We start from the raw sequence: 15,538 nt of genomic DNA, 5'->3' as shown, positions 1-15,538 counted from the left end.
TGTACTGTGACTTTTAATTTCTTTGAGTGTATGTGAATGTGTGTAAGATATAGTTTTCAATATTAGATAATCATGTTGCTTATAAGCTTACAAAATCTTTCCACTCTATATAAATGTACATAAACAAACTATAAGTAAACAAAGAACTCATGTGTTTCTTGCATGATTTTCTTTCACATTTTCCCACTCCCATTCAGTTAAGCAACCATGACACCACTGAGTTCTAAAACCCAGGCTCAGACATATAAAACAGAACAACCTTTCATTTCTCTCAAAAAGCTCCTTCCCTGAATTCCCTATTTCTTTACATTACTTTGCTGTTTTCCAAGACATAGAGACTCAAAACCTCTCTGTCTTCCATGCATTTTCCTTCTTTATTGTCATTCACAGTTAATCATTTGCCACATTCTCTTATATCTCATTAAGAAGTTCTCTTGCCATAACCCTGACTTAAGCTTTACTCACTTTCCCAACTCCACGTGTCCAGGCAGATAGATAGATAGACATACACACAGATAGACAGATAGATAATGATAAATATAGGTAGATAAGATAGATTAGGTAGATAGACAGATAGATAAATGAAGACTCAACAAATAGAATCATGTTTTTATCATGTAATAAAAAATCATGGTCATCTTCTCTATAAGTCATAAAATATACATCTAACTACCTTTTACTTAAAATGGATTGTTTCCCTTGATCCTCCTTCACATATTCCATCCATAACCCCTACCACCATTCCTTCAGCCTGCCCCAAATAACCCACTTTATTTACTCTATGCTCATTTCACCAGATATAAACATGCACACGCTTATGAACACATGGATACAGATTAATTTTCGCTGTTGCACGAAAAGAAAAAAGAAAATTTTATACTGTATATGACTGCCTACACCCTTTCACATCCAAAAACATGTCATGAAATTCCTTTCGGTTAATAATCATAGGTTTAATTTATTATTTTTTTAACAGTTGATGTGAATAATTTTTTAAATAATTTTTAATTTTTCAATTACTGTTGACATACAATATTATATTCATTTCAGGTATACAACACAGTTATTAGATATTTATATAACTTGTGAAGTGATCACCACAAGAAACCTAGAATTTATCTGACACCATAAAGAGTTGTTACAATATTATTGACTATATCTCCTATGCTACAGGTTACATCCTCATAACTGTGTTGTAGCTATCAATTTGTACTTCTCAATTCCTTTACCTTTTTCACTCATCTCCCTAACTTCTTTCCCATCTGGCAACTATCAAAATATTCTCTGTATCTATAAGTTTGTTTCTGTTTTGTTTGTTCATTTATTTTGTTGTTTAGATTCCATATATAAGCGAAATCAAATGTTTTTTTTTTTCTTTCTCTGTTTGACTTACTTCACTCAGCACAATACCCTCTAGGTCCATCCATGTTGTTGCAGATGCCAAGATTTTATTCTTTTTTATGGCTGAGTAATATTCCATTGTTATATGTACCAACTCTTTTTTATCCATTTGTCTATCAATGGACACATAGGTTGCTTCCATATTTTGGCTATTGTAAATAAAACTGCTATGAACATAGGGATGCATATGACTTTTCAAATTAGTGTTTTGGGTTTTTTCAGATAAATATGCAGAAGTTAAATTTCTGGGTCTTTTGTTGTCTCTTTGTTGTTGCCTTTGTTTTAAGTCCATTTTACTTGATCTAAGAATTGCTACCCCAGCTTTTTTCAAATTTCCATTTGCATGAAATATATTTTTTCATTCCTTTGCTCTCAGCCTATGTGTGTCTTTTGATCTGAAGAGTCTCTTGTAAGCAACATACATATGAGTTTTGTTTTCTTATCCATTCAACCACCCTATGTCTTTTTGATTGGAGCATTTAATCCATTTACAATTAAAGAAATTATACATATGTAGTTCTTGCCTTTTTATTACTCGTTTTTTTTTTTATCTTTATGTTCTTCTTAAAGAAGTCCCTTTAACATCTCTTGTAATATTAGTTTAGTGGTCGTGAACTCCTTTAGCTTTTGTCATGGAAGTTTTTTATCTGTCCAATTCAAAATAATAGCCTTGCTGGGCAGAATAATTTGGGTTGTAGGCCCTTGCTGTTCATCATTGAATATTTTGTGCCAATCTCTGTGGCCCGCAAAGTTGAAAATACAGCAGACCATCTTATGGAAGCTCCTTTGTAAATAACTAACTGTTTTTCTCTAGCTACTTTTAAGATTCTTCCTTCATCTTTAACCTTTGGTATTTTAATTATGATGTGTCTTGGTGTGGGCCTCTTTGGGTTCATCTTGTTTGGGACTCTCTGTGCTTCCTGGGCTTCCTTCACCAGGTTAAGGAAGTTTTTTGTCATTATTTCTTCAAATAGGTTTTTAATTTCTTTCTCTCTCTCTTCACTTTCTGGTACCTCCATGATGCGAATATTGGCACACTTGATGTTGTCCTAGAGGCCCCTTAAACTATCATTGTTTTTTAGATACTTTTTCTTTTTGTTGTTCTGATTGAGTGTTTTCCACTACCTTGTCTTCAAAATTGCTGATGAAATCTTCTGCTTTATCTAATCTATTATTGCATCCCTCTCACATATTCATTTCAGTTATTGTGTTCTGCATTTCTGACTTCTTTTTTTCTGTTTTCTATCTCAATTTTTATGTTTCCTAGGACCACCTAGTATAAGTTACAAAGTGATCTGCAAATGGCTTGCTTCTCGTGCTGGGCTTAGTGGCACCTGGGGAAGGCTAAGCTGTGAACTGAGGCTGGCTGCCACTGGTACTAAACTTGAGGTCATTTAGCAAAAAGTATGGGACGCGCCGAGGCCAGACACTGCTTGCTTAAGGTTTGTGAATCTTTGAGAGATTTTAGAAATGTCTGCAAATGACCAAGACATGTCATTTGAATGGAAAAGCCCTTAGAAGTGCCTTGGATGAACTTGCAAGTTGGATGTAGCAAGGTCTCAGGGAATCATCACGGCAAGGCAAACAGTGTTAGCCAAGTAGATGGATACTCAGAGTAGGTGCCTGCCTGTTCCTGCAGGTTGCATACGGGGAGGGTTCAACAAAGAAACAATGATGTCTGCCAGCTCTTCTGTCTGGGAGAAAGCTGCCCCTTCAGCCCTTGCCCTGAAGCCAGACAATTCAGTTCCTCTTCTATGTCCTTAGTGCTTTTTGAGTTGCTGCCCCAGTGCTAGAGCTTAGAAACAATGAGTACATCACTAGTAAATCTGTAATTAGGCCCTTCAAGAGGAATATCTGGGACTTCAGTAGCTTTTTGTTTCACCCAGATAGAATGCACTCTGATTTTCACAGCCAGATGTTGTGGGAAAGTTTCTTCCTGGCACTGGTGGTTTAGGCTGGGGGGGCCTGGTATGGGGCTGAAATCTCTCATTCCTCAGGGGGGACCTCTGTAGCCCAGATAGCCCTCTCAATTCTTAACTGCCACAGGTAGGTATGGGGCCTGCCTATCCTGCATCCACACCCTTCCTACCAGTCTCAGCATGGCTTCTTCTGTCTCTATTATTTTTCATGGCTGTATAAAATATTACACTGCAGTTGTAGCATAATTTATGTAACCATTCCCTACTTATGACCATTCACTTGTCTTCATTTTTATTTTCTTATCAAAAAGAATGATGCAATGAAATCTTTGTATCTGTACTCATTCATACTGGTGCTTTTATTCCTGTGAAGAGATATTCAGGGTGAGATTGCTGGGTTAAAAAGTCTACATATGTTAAATGTTAATAGATGTTTGAGTGATTTCCAAAAAACTAAAAATAAAACTAACAAAGTAAAACCTACACATTTCCAAAAGCAATATGTAAGAAAATCGATTTTCCCAAATCTTTGCCACCAATAAATCACCTTTCAATTATTAATTTATAGTATTATTAGATTATGATCAGAGAAAGTGGTCTCTATAATTTCATTTTATCTATATCCCCTCACATACAAAAAAAAAAAACTTAGTTTCATATTCAGCTGCTCTGTTATTTGCTGCATATAGGTTGTGTCATATTGTGTCTTTTTCTTAAATTATACCTTTTATCACTACAAAATGTCCTTCTTTTACTGTTTAGATCCTTTTAAACATTAAATGCCAGCTTACTTGATGTCGACATTGCCTCCAATAACAGCTTTATTTTCTGTTTTAATTTTCTGGTATCAGTTTATCCATAAGTGTTCAACTTTACTTTATCACTGTCTTCTGTATGTTTTTTTTAAGTACTATGTCGCTGGGATTTTCTTTTAAATGTGTTGTGACTGGTTTTTAATGGGGAATTACCATATTATTATAAAAAAGGTATGTTTTATTTTATTTTTTATTTATTTTGCTTTTCTACTTCTTTCCTTTTTTTAGTTGGCTGATTTGCTTGGGATAATATTCATTTCTTTTTTCACTTCCCCTCTTAATGTGTGTGTTCTACTGTGCTTCTCCATAGAATTGACTACTTTCTTTTACTTTTTCAGCATTTATAGTCATATACATTGAGAACAAATTTACAAGTGTACTGTCAGGTGTGTGATTCTAATAAAGTAGCAGTAAAAAACAAGCATAGAGTGAGAGACCTCTGACAAAGAGAAGGATTTAGAAAGTGAATGTCTAAAGAAAGTATAAAAGCGTGAAAGAAAGCGTCATCTTTTAAAAACCTAGCTCCTACAATTATGACAACTCTGTCTTCTACACCTCACTGCTCCTGATCAAATTCTAAAGGGATCAATAACCAATATTCACAAGATGAAGGAGAAGGAATAGAAGCATAGCACTCAGAAATAGAGACAAATGTAACCAAGCCCTACCTTCCTTCTCAATTTTTGGAGCTACCCTGAAAGAAACCGCAGGCAGAGTAAAGCCTTTAAAAGATGTTGAAAACATTTGTTTTTATTAGCCCTGACTAGAAATATGAACCAATTATTTAAGATTGAAAGCAGAGGTGTTAATAAGAATAACAACAGACTGATGATTCGCCCCAAACCTCATTCATATGGGTACTCACCTCATCATTCAAACCCTGTAAATATATTTATAGTAAAAGGCAAGAGCAATCAATGTCTTTTTGATGATAGCCATTCTAATAGGCATGAGGTGATACCTCTTCGTGGTTTTGATGCACATTTTCCTGATGATTAGTGATGTTGCCCTTCTTGTAATGTACCTGTTGGTCATCTGTATGCTTTCTTTGAAAAAATGCCTGTTCAGATCCTCTGCCATTTTTAAATTCAATTTTTCCTTTGCTGTTGAGCCGTATGAGTTTTATATATTTTGGATTTTAACCTCTTAGCAGATATGTGATTTGCAAATATTTTCTCCCATTTGGCAAGTTGCTTTTTCTTTTTGTTGATGGTTTCCTTTGCTCTGCAGAAGCTTTTTAGTTTGATGTAGTCCCACTTGTTTATTTTGCTTTTGTTGCCTTTGTTTACAATATCAAATCCAAGAACTCATCACCAAGTCCAGTGTGAAGGAGCTTATCACCTATATCTTCTACTAGAATTTTGATGGTTTCAGTGTGTTTCATGAATTTTTAATCTTTGCAATTAGGTGTATATTTAGGTGTTATATCTTCCTAATGAATTGTCCCTTAAATCTTTGTCTCAAAATCTATCAGATTTCTAATATTAATGTAGCTAAACAAGATTTCTTATGTGCAATGTTTACATGATATATTTTTTTCTGTTCTTTCACTTTCACCTTACTTTTGTCTTTCAACACACTTATAGTGTCTTATAGCTAGCATACTACTATTGAGTATTGCTTTTTTATCTAGATTGACAATCCCTGCCTTTTAATTTAATTATTTAGTTTTGAATATTTCAGGTAATTATTTATATGGCTGAGTTTGTTTACCACCTTGTTATTCATTTTTGCTTTGTCCCTTTTGTTCAGTTGAACCCCTCCTGCCTTATTTTGGGCAACTGACATGTGTTTTTAATAGTCCATCTTATTCCTCTATTCTTCCTATCCTTTTCTCTATTCTTTTCTATTAATTCTACATCTTTGAGGTTGTTTTACTGTTTGCTCTAGAGCTAACAGCATAAATCTTAAAATTATTCATGTGTATTTATAGTCATTGTCATAGAATTTCACAATTTACACCTGACAGTTCACATTACCCACTTCACACTTCTCACTTCACAAATGCAATAACCTTACAAAAGTATAATTCCAATTCCCATCCACTCATCCTTTCAGCTACTATTATATGTCTTTATCAGTACATGCTTTATAACCCCACCTTACATTGCATTTTATTTTATTTAAACAGCACAGTATATTTTAATAAAATTATTAGAAATATCTTTAATATTTACCTATATATTTGCCATTTCTGGTACTCCTTCATTCTCCTCTGTGAACCATCTTGTATTATTTTCCTTCAGCCTAAAGAACATTTTCTAGTTTCTTGTTGTTGTTGTTTTTGTAGCACTATTCTGTTGGAGAAAAATTATTCCAGCTTTCTCTTATCTGAAAATGTCTTTATAGCAACCTCAAGTTTTGAAAGATATTTTTACTAGATACATAATTCTACTGCTAAGGGTTTTTTTGTTTGGTTTTTTTTTTTTTTTTTTTTGACTCCTACAGCACCTGGTATTCCTAGGTGGTCTCCCATCCAAGTACTAACCAGGCCCAACTCTGCTTAGCTTCCAAGATCTAATGAGATCAGGCACTTTCAGGGTGGCATGGCCATAGACTAGATACAGAATTCTAGATGGACATTTTGTAAACACATGAAATATGGCATTACATTAACTTCTGGTATCCACTGTTTCTGATAATGTCAGCCATTTAACATTTCATTGCTGCCCTACATATGTGTTTTTTTCTGTCTACTTTGAAAATTTTTAATTTAACTTTGGTGCTCAGCAGTTTGACTACGATATTCTTAAGTGTGGATGCCCATGTATTTATTTCTTTGGAGTTCACTAAGGGTAATCAGCTTATACACCAATGTATTCCACCAAATTTGGGAAATTTCCATTCATTACTCTTTTAATACACATTTTCTTCCCTTATGACCCTTTTTTTTTCCTTTTAAGACTTCTACTACACGTATATAAATTATATAATATTGCCCCATGGGTCTCTGAGTCTCTCTTCACTTTTATCACAACATTTTCTTTTCTGTATTTAAGATTGGTAAATTTATTTTCATTCTTGGATTTACAGTTTTGCGATTTCTACTTGGTTACTTTTTAAAAATAATTTCTGGGTCTCTGATGAGATCACCTACCCATTCATTAACACCATATTTTCCTGTAGATACTATACAGTAATTTCTTTAAATTCATGAACATATTTACAATGGATATTTTAATGGCTTTTCCTGCTAAATTTAACACCTGAATCATCTTGGTGTTATTCTTATTCACTGTTTTCCTTGCCTAAGGCTTATATTTTTGTCTTTTTTTTTTTCTTTATGTCTAGTAATTGTAGATAATATAATGGACACTGTAAAAGACTGAATTTTTTATCTTCCTTAGAAAGGTGTTGATTTTTTTAGTAAACAATTCAATTACTGGGTAACTCCATTAAAATATGTAGGCTTAAATTTACATTTAGTTACAGCATGTCTGCAAACAAACAAACAAACAAACAAACAAAAAACAAAAAACAGTTTCCAAGCCACTTATCAGAATTTAACTTCAAAATTCTAATTCCTCAGCTGATCTTTCTGAAGCATGGTTTTAGGTTTTTTAGGACAGGCTTAGAGTAAGCCACTCTAGAACATGGTCTTTATTACTAACATACATATTTTTCACATCTCGATTTGCCATCAAATTGATAATGAGGTATTAACATGCCTTTCCTGGCTTGAACTCATTTTCTGTTCCAACTCTACTCTCAGGTTCACTTAGCGAAGCCTTAGTTGGTCTCAGTGAACCAACAACTTATGGGGAAGTATTTATGCTGAGTTCAGATTCCCCTCTGCATATTTCCCTGCTCTCTGTTCTGCTCAGCAGATCCTAGATGCTTCTGTTGCCCTGAATGCCAAAATCTGTCTTCTCAGTTCAGTGGAACTTTCTCTTCTTGGATTCCACTTCACTGCTCTACATACAGACAGAATATTGTGCCCAGGTAGAAATCCAGAGTTTGCTTCAAAAGTTTTTATTCTCTTGAGAAACAGGGAATTCTTGCTTCATGATAATCAATGTTCCAAAACAGTTGATTCATACATTCTCTCCAGTTTAATGGTTGATTATAGCAGAAAAGCTAGTATGATCCCAGCTACTCTGCCACAGCTGAAATTAGAGGTTGTAATATTGTTTAATTTTGTAATTCAAAAGTGGAAATGGATACATGCATTTGTCATAGGCTAACTAGCACCCACGTTTATGTGTTAGTAATTTAAATGTGGGTTAATTATTTTGAAAGTCCATTTTATTTTATAGAACTACTACTTAATTTAATTATCAGATCCTTTTATATAAGAAAAAGATGAAATGTTTACAAATAACAGTAACCTGCTGATGCCTTTGGAATGTGTCAGCTGGGATCACCTAGAAAAAGTAAGTGAAATATTCTTATTTTTAATAATGCATGAGGTACACAAGAAAAACACGTCAAAATTGTATAATGTTATAATACCTTATCTATATCTAAATATATATGTTTATAAAAGTGTGTTTTCCCTGTGTTGTGCTAATCTTTTTTACTTGGCATATTTTTAATGGCTTTTCCAAATGACCTTTGTAAAATTAATCGAGGATCTGACACTGTCCTTTAGAGAAATACAAAGAATGCTGCTTATAATAACTTTTGCATGAAAAACAACCAGAAAAAAAATTACAAAACAGAGAAAACATTCATACAGAAAAAAATTAAACCTTGAAAGTGGAACTAACTGAGAAATGTTGCCTTTTGGTTTGTAATATTTTTATGGGTCACTAAAATTTCATTTTCCCTTTATTTTCTATGCCAATGTCTTATTACTTGAAATCAGATAGATTTCTCAAAATAAGTAAAATGTACCACTATTTTTTAAGAACTCTTACTGTGAGAAACATCTCAAATTAAAGATTAATAAAATGTACAGAAAATATGTATAAAAATATAAATACAAAGAACCTAGAAAAATGCCTGCAATTAAAGAAGATGGAAATCTAAAAATAAATTAAATTTAGTTGAAATACATTTTCTATTCTTTGAGAAAATTACCACTGAAGTGAGGAATTTTTTTCCCCTGTAATTTAAATGTTAAGCTGCCAGATGTGTGTCTCATGCTTGAAGAGTCGAAGCTTTGCATTATTTAGCATATTAAGAATCACAGAATTTTAAAAAGGGCTCCTTTATTGCCTCAAGGTTCTAATTAAGTAAACCTTAGCCTGGTACATTTAAAACTTGCAATACAAGAGATTTTTGCTCTTTTTTTCCCCCGCAGTCAAGTCACATCTATATAATAAATATGGAAAATCTTTAAGATGATATAATTTTTCTTTTGCTTGAAGAATTAAAGCTATCTATTATTTTAAGAAGTTTTTAATAGAAGCCAGCAATCTAGAAGACAACTAAGGATTCAAAATACTTTTTAATCATTGCAAGTTGCTTTCCTTATTTATACCAAAGAATATGTGTTTCATAAAGGCAGTTCTATATTATCAATCTTACTCTCTCTCTTTACTTACCAGCCTCTGCTCTGGTCTCAACTGCCCTCTTCTTGTTTGGCAAAGGCAATTCTATGAAGCAACAAGATCATAGACTTTGGATTGATATTATGTTTTAGTGTGTTTCTGAGTGTGTCTATCTGTGTTAAACATCTGATCACACAACACTAATTAGTTGCCCTTTCAGCATTTTGTGAAAAGAGTTTCAGCAGCTAAAATGAAAACCATAATCAGATGGAAGTTCTGTAGGCACACAACATTCATAAATCATACCCTTAAATACAGTTATTTTTGCCATTTTAGAAAATGTCAAAGGTGTCAACTCTGTCCAAATATACCGCTTAACAGTGACTATTTTAGTAAATTGACTTGAAATGCATTTAGCTAACTGACAGTTAGAAGTACATAATCTAGTTCACAGTACAAATGAACAGTTTAAAGGCCAAAATGAGCACCAAAGTACGAATTCTCAATGACATGTTGCAATGACCATGGCTGTAACCACAGATCAAAATCTTAGCATTATTTATCTACATCAGAAACACATGCTCAAAAAATTTGAAATGTGATATTTTATATCTAGTTTTTAGTTAAGAAAACAAATATATTTTAATGACATTCAAAATAATGGTAGAATTGTCTCTGAGGATATTAACAGTGAACAAACTAGAAATCACATAAATGCAAGTAATGAGTTGATAACATTCTCTGTGAGCAATTGAACTTATAAACAGTAACTTGGATACTGCAAACATAGATAGATAAATGTGCGTCATATTGTCAAGAAGCAAGAAAACTGTCTTATCTTTTCTACATGGGAAGAAGAAAATCAACAAATTGATCTTCAAACATTTAACTGTTGACGAAGAGCAAATATCATAAAATTGGAGCATAGGTTTGGCCAAGATTATTTCCCTCCAGAAATCAAAGTGTTCAGTAAAAGGTAACGTGCACCTATACTTTATGAATTAGTTTCTTAAAAGTGTTAAGAAGCTTAATGGTTTCATATTTGGGATGTTTTAATATTGTTGGCAGTAGGAATGCAACAATACCATCCATATTTACACTTCTATCCAAACTGCTGATCTACAATCTGTGCTCTAGAATCCCAACTCATGTAACACTTTGAAACTATTTATGAATATATCAGCAGTTTATTGATAATAATACCATATACTTTATACAGTATTTTTCAATTTATAAAGACAGATTTACATGTTACTTAATTTAAGCTATTTTGATTAACTTTATTGCCAGATTTACATGTTACTTATTTAATTCAAGCTATTTTGATTAATTTTATTAACTTCATAGAGCTGCAAATATTTCTACCATCATATCAATCCAGTAGCAATAGCTGAATATTCTGCATTTGTGAGGTAAAAATAGATTCATACGTGCGTGCCTTGCCTAATAAAATATGATTGTAATGTAAGAGCAGAAATATGCCTAGCTATCCTTTTCAAGAATAATTTTTAAACATCACCCATTTCTGTCATCCTTAAGAAGGTTTTACCCTTTTGTGAAAGTCAGCTTCTTTTTCCTTATCCTTAAAAAATATTAAACATCTTAAGCACAATGAAAAAATTCAGAAAATATAATATGCTGCTCATGAGCTTTCCTTGGTTATCATCAATTAACACTTTTACTGAACTTGGAACATCCAAGGCTATTTAGAATAATAAGTTATTTTACCCACTAGTAAGTCCCTATTGCTAAAAGAAAATTACAGGTAAGGATAGAGGGAGTCATTGCTAATATAGCAATTAAGCAGGATATAGACATAGCTAATTGTGTGTCTAATGTTATGATAACTAACTCAATAACACAGGGATGGTTTAGTCAGCAGCTACTATATGTAAGGCACTTTACATAAGTCATCACTAATCTTCAAAGGGCTGGTTATTTTCTCTTCATAGGGGAAGAAAAATTTTCAGAGGTTAAGGAACTTGAAAATGAACATTAAATGATGAGTCAAGATCTGAATTTAAACCTCTCTAATTCCCATATTCAGGCTCTATTCCTCCCATTTGCATTTATCTGAATTCTCTCCGTTGATATTTTTGGTGGACATTTTCAGTAGCAGACAGACATTAGGGCTAGTGGTCACAAAAAGAAACAAAAACAGAACTGTGATTCAATGCCCTAACTGCTGACTTTTAGCTACCTGGGCTAGGGAGAGAAGAAATAATAAAATCCAGCAGAAAATAGCAGTAATTAGCTAACATTGTTGAGTCCACACTACATACTAGATTTTATAGGTTTCAAAGTCTCAAATTAGCTATTAATTTTAAACTCTTCTCCTCAAAACTATTTTAAAGTACTTCAATGAGTAATAAATTGTACCAATTCAAATTTTACCTCTTTCCTTAAGGACATTATGCTAAGTGAATTTAGCCAGTCACAAAAGGACAAATGCAGTATTACTCCATTTATAAGAGGTACACAGAATAATCAAATTCATACAGATAGAAAGTAGGGTGATGGTTGCTGGGGGCTGGGGAAAAAAGGGAAAATTATAAGTTATTGTTTAATGGGTGTAGAGTATTAGTTTGGGTAGATGAGAAAATTCTGGAGATGGATGGGGGTGATCATTGTACAACATCGTGAATGTACTTAATGCTATCCATTTAAAAGTGGTCATAATGGTAACTATATTTTGTCACAAATAAAATAATTATTTATTTCATTATTTCTCAAGTCCTAAAAGAAATGCTAAGAAACTTTTAAAATGCTAATTTAGGGCTCTGAAAAGAGAGGTGCTTCTGGTTGGGATTACATGCATAGACTCATTTCTCCTTTCTCCTCCTCCCCTCTAAGTATTACTATAAACCCTGGAAGTATTGTAAGAGGCAGCCACAAGAGGATTCTGGAAGGTGTAAAGAGGAAGGAAAAGTAATTAGGAACCTGAGCACTGGAGCAAAAATGTAGGGCAGGGCATCTTATGTCCACTCCCACCCCATCCAATAGAATAAAGCAACCCAGACCCAGCATCTCTGATCCTATCCTAATAGTAGATAGTCACCTAAGTAAGTTCATTTATATACCCATCAAAGGACATTCCACCAATAATATCAGATGAGGCCAGCAGCACTGGACAGGATAATAGACCAAGAACTCAACTGAAATAATTGTCCGGGGGATGTGCTCTCCTTCCCTGCTGTTTGAGACAACCCTCCTCTACCTAGAAACAACAGGTAGTTGAGTGAAACCAGCAGGGGAATCTCATCACAACTGTGGCCTGGCCCAAAAAGCCTCTTAATATCTTGAGGCTGGAGACTCTTTCCACCACTCAGAAAAACACAGTGTCAAGGGCTGGGGAAACTCCTTCTGTCCTCTCAGGCATCACCAGAAGGATCCAGTGGGAGCTCCAGATATAGAAGCTGAATTGTGCAGACCAAAATAGTGCATTTTTTCAAGTGCCGAAAGAAAAAAAATTATCAACCACAAATTCTATATCCAGTGACTATCCTTTAGGAATGAAGGCAAAATACTCACTCAGATAAAGGAAAACTAAAAGAATTGTCACTAGAATACCTATCCTTAAAGAATGGCTATAGAACTTTTTTCAAACAAGAAATGATAAAAGAAGGAATCTTGGAGTGTCGGAGAGCAAAAAGAAAAAAATAGAGCATCAGATGTGAGAATATACAATACACTCTCCTTTCCTCTATGGGCTTTAAAAATTATATTTCATGATTGGAACAAAAATTATAACATCACGTGTTACTCAAGACAGTTTAAAAGCAAGGAAAGTAAAGTGACTGAAGTGGAAGTAAGGTGTCCATGCTTGACTCAAATTGGTAAAATGTTGACACCAGAAGACTATGATAAGTCACCTATGTATGTTGCTATATCTAGGGCAACTACTATGAAAATTACAAAAAGAGATATGTCCCAAACTATAAATAAATCAATATGGAATCCTAAAAAGTGTTCAAGTAACGCACAGAAGGCAAGTTTAGAGGATCAGAGGAAAGAGAAACAGAGGAAATAATGAAAAAATAAAAATAAATATCAATGGCAGACTTAAGCCCTAATGTTTAATAATTACCTTAAATGTAAATAGTCTAACTATACCAATTAAAAGACAGATATTGACAGAGTAAATTTAAAAACATGACTTAATTATATGCTATTTGCAAAAATTCACTTCAAATTCAATGGCATAGATAGATTAAAAGTTTTAAAAAATGAAAAAAGATATACCATGCAGACATTAATTTTTAATAAATAGGATTGACTATATTAATATCAGATAAAATCGAGATCAATGAAAAGAAAATTCTCAGACAGAGAGAAACATTATATAATGATCAAATGATGAATCTACTAATAAAACATAACAATCTTAAATATATATGCACCAAACAGCAGAGCTTCAAAATACATGAAGTGAAAACTAGTTGAAAAGAGAAATGAAAAAATTCCCAATTACAGTTAAGGACTTCCACACTCCTCTCTCATAAAATAATAGTACTATCGGACAGAAAATCAGCAAGAGTATAGAAAGTCTAAACAACATAATTAACAAACAAAAACATATTTATATACACACATACAAACACACACAAATGTAAAACAATCCAACAACAGCTGTATATATATTTTTTAAGTATCCATAAATCATTTGCAAATATCATATCCTGAGCCATAAAAGGAACTTAAACAAACTGAAAAAAATTGAAATCATATAGAGTATGTTCTGCGATTATAATAGAATGAAACTAGCAATAACAGAAAGACAAGAGGAAATCTTTAAACTCTTGGAAATTAACAATATGCTTCTAAATAATCTGAGGGTCAAAGAAGAAGTCTCAAAGAAAATAAAAAGTAGAACTAAATAAAATAAAAAAATATAACATCAATATTTAAGAGATGTAGCTAAAGCAATGCTGAGAGGGAAATTTATAACACAAAATGATTATGTTAGAAAAAGAGGAAAATCAATGATCTAAGACCTCATCTCAGGAACCTAGAAAAAGAGAAAAATAAACTCAAAGCAAGCATATGAAAGAAAATAATGGTGAATAAAAACAGAAATCAATGAAATTGAAAACAGGAAAACAATAGGAAAAATCAATGAAACAACAGCTGGTTCTTTCAAAAAATCAATAAAATTGATAAACCTCTAGCAAGACTAAAGAAAAAGAGAGGGGTAACTCATCAGTATCAGAAATAAAATGGGATATTATTGCAGATACTGCAGCCATTAAAAAGAAAAATAAAGGAATACCTTGAATAACTTTGTGCTCGTACATTCAACAACTTAGAAGTGGGCCAATTCCTTAAGTACTATAAATAGACAACACTCTACCATGATGAAATCTGAATGGTCCTATTGCCATTAAATACATTAAGTTAATAATTTTTAAATCCCATACTCAGGTGGTTTTGCTAGGTAATTCCACCAAAATATACAGGAGAGTTAACACAAATTTTACACAATGTTTTCTAAAAAATAAAGGAGGGAACACTTCCTACTCATTTTATGAGGCAATTATAACTGTGACACCAATCCAGACAAAGCCAATATATAAAAAGCAAAACTATAGACCAATATCTCTCAGAAGCTTAGATGCAAAAATACTGAACAAAATATTAGTAAAATGAATCCAAGAATGTATGCAAATAATTATACAGCCTTATTATATAGCTACCATAATAAAGACTAAGTAATATTGGCAGAGGAACAGATGCATAAATCTATATAAAATAGGAAAGCTAGAAACAAGTTCAAAAACTACGTTCGATTGCTGATTTTTAAGAAAGTTGCAAAAGCAAGTCAATGAAGGAAAGATAGTCTTTCAACAAATGATGCTGAAGCAATTGAACATCTATAGACAAATAAAAATTTACCTAAACCTCACTTCTTATAAAATATAACTCAAAATCAATTAACTTTTTGGAAAAAAAAAATAGGTGAAAATATTTA

General features: G+C 32.8%; 1 protein-coding gene and 1 pseudogene across 1 annotated transcript in view; both read right to left on the bottom strand.

The window, feature by feature from the left end:
- OFCC1 (orofacial cleft 1 candidate 1) overlaps positions 1–15,538 on the bottom strand; it is a 204,852-nt gene that overhangs the window by 53,753 nt on the left and 135,561 nt on the right. The window lies entirely within an intron of this gene.
- LOC112477713 lies at positions 6,575–6,693 on the bottom strand (annotated as a pseudogene).

Source organism: Pteropus alecto, unplaced genomic scaffold (genome assembly GCF_000325575.1).
Source record: "Pteropus alecto unplaced genomic scaffold, ASM32557v1 scaffold121, whole genome shotgun sequence".
In the NCBI taxonomy this organism is placed as follows: Eukaryota; Metazoa; Chordata; class Mammalia; order Chiroptera; family Pteropodidae; genus Pteropus; species Pteropus alecto.
This window is presented reverse-complemented; position numbering and strand designations above follow the sequence as displayed.